The sequence below is a fragment of the Cyanistes caeruleus genome, chromosome 1, assembly GCF_971803275.1.
Source record: "Cyanistes caeruleus chromosome 1, bCyaCae1.hap1.1, whole genome shotgun sequence".
Classification (NCBI taxonomy): Eukaryota; Metazoa; Chordata; class Aves; order Passeriformes; family Paridae; genus Cyanistes; species Cyanistes caeruleus.
The window spans coordinates 11,215,451-11,217,746 of record NC_141701.1 but is presented as its reverse complement, the minus strand read 5'-3'; the positions used below and the strand labels follow the sequence as shown (position 1 = coordinate 11,217,746).

Sequence of the window (2,296 nt, the reverse complement as noted above, 5' to 3'; positions counted from 1 at the left end):
TATATTATATTATATTATATTATATTATATTATATTATATTATATTATATTATATTATATTAATTATATTTATAATTATTAATTAATTATAGGTAATCCCCTATAATGCAGGTTTCATTCCCTTCATGATGAGTTGGGTTTCTTAGCTGGTGTGTTGGCTGGTCTGGCTGAGGCACGGTTTTCCTCCCTGATCTACATTCATACATGATAAGCAGGATGGAATTTGCCAGCATATAAACTGGAGTTTGCAGTTATAATTTGTCACTCTCTCCAGATCCAGTCTTGCTCTTAGAAACTATTCAGAGTTCACACATAGATAAAAAAACCACAACTCTTTTTTATTCCTTAGTCACAGAAAATCCCAGGCCTCAGTTGCCCACACTGTCTTCTGTTTAAGATCTTGGCCCATCAGTAATGAGCGTTCATGTGTGTATTCACAGTTGCAGGTAAAGCTGGCATCCATTGTGTCATGCATTGTGTCAGGTCTCTTGAGGTGCACACAAGGATCCATTTGACTGTTGCCTTACGTTGCTGGGAAGGTGGGAGGTGTCACCTTATCTGCATGTGTATGACATGCTCTCTCCGACATGAAGCTGTATCATAAGTTGTAGACAGCTCAAGGTACTGAGCTGCTGCTGGATATCTGACACTTTAAAGATCCTTGTACTTAGGAGCCCTGTGGTAGAACACCATCCTGTGCCTCACTGCAAGCTCCCATATGAGCCAGTGTAGCAGACACCATGTGTCTGAGGATGAAGTTTAGTTCCTGCCCTGATACATCTTATCACATGTGCAATCGAGCTGGTGTCTTTAGAGTTACCTGGTGACTTGAATACAGGAAAAAACCTATTTGAAATTTAAACAGATTGACAGAACTAAGGGTCAAACTGACATGAAAGCAGCAAGGACTGGATTGAGTGGTGGCGGGCAGCATGGGGCAGGAATTCCTGAGCTGGTATCCCCAGCTCCAATGCTGGGATGTATGTCACACCATAGTGTCAGGTTCTAGCAGGCTTGTCCTGCACAGTGACTTCCACTCTGTAAGAAAGATGGGGACAAACTTTTAGCATGGCCTGTTGTGACAGGACAAGGGACAATGGTTGTAAATTGAAGGGGGGATGATTTAGATTAGTTATAAAGAAAAATTACACAATGAGGATGGTAAAACACAGGCACAGGTTGCCAGAGAAGTGGTAAGTGCCCCATACCCGGAAATATTCAAGGTCAGGTTCGACAAACCTCTGAGCAGCCTGATCTCTGAGAGGCGTCCCTCTGCACATGGCAGGAGGGGTGGACTAGATGATCTAAAACATTCCCTTCCAACACAAGCCGTTCTAAGATTCAGTTTGAAAGACATGAATAGGGGAAATGGTTGTGGATGAATGTTCTAGCCTATGATTTTTCCAGGATTTTATTTAAATGCATCAACTTGCCTTGAGTGTCATCCCCACAGCTGCTAAACTCTAACTGATTTGGGAGGATCACTAGCTTTGAAAAGGAGATTGGGTACCACGGTGACATCACTAAAAGAGCTCTTCAAATTCTTACAAATCTTTACAAATGAAGTCTTTACAAATCCTTTCCAAAGAGAGGGCGAGGAGGAAAAAGAAACAGAAAAGGGACCTAAGCAGGGAAGCCCTTTGCTGGAGGGAAGCTGGGCAGGAGGGTTAACGCGGCACCAAGGCGCCCGGGAGCTGGAGGGCACCGCCTCTCCGGGATGTTGCGGGGGGCAGCAGGGACAGCCCCTGCAGCCTCCCTCGGCTGAGTGGCTCCTCTCCCTGCCCCGAGCATCCCGCGGCCCCGAGCAGCGAGGGGGCTGTGGCGGCCCCAGCGAGGCCACTGGATGGCAGCATGGCCCCGCCAGGCCCCGCCGGGCCCCGCCAGGCTCCTCAGGCCCCGCCTGGCCCCGCCAGGCCCCGCCAGGCCCCGCCCGCAGCGCCCCGCACTGAGGGCAGCGGGAGGACGGGAGTGTGGCATGGCGCTAGCCTTTTCCTTTGCCAAAATCCTCCGTAAAGACAGAATGAAAAGAAAATTGCTCTAGTTATTTATTTTTTTTTTTATTATTATTATTTTTATTTATGTACTCAGTGTTAAGTACCATGAAACAATCGAGCCAGCGTGTAGCAGATCTTTGGTCACTGCACCCCAAAGCACCAGCGAGAGTCCCCTGTGGCCACTGCCCCATAACTCACAGCCCCCGACCAGGCTCTGGGTGAGGGCGGATCCTGACACACCGACCCTTCCGGCACGAGAAAATATGCATTTTCTGCCAAACCGTGCTATGAGGTATTTTCTA

The 2,296-nt window shown here is 47.6% G+C and overlaps 1 long non-coding RNA gene across 1 annotated transcript; it reads right to left on the bottom strand.

Annotated features, from left to right (window-relative positions):
- Positions 1–298: 298 nt before the first annotated feature.
- LOC147655301 (uncharacterized) lies at positions 299–1,805 on the bottom strand. Its single transcript, XR_015283911.1, has 2 exons — positions 1,434–1,805; positions 299–1,038 (listed from the first exon to the last, which is right to left on the bottom strand). It is a non-coding gene; the product is annotated as an uncharacterized LOC147655301 (long non-coding RNA).
- Between the last annotated feature and the right edge of the window lie 491 nt (positions 1,806–2,296).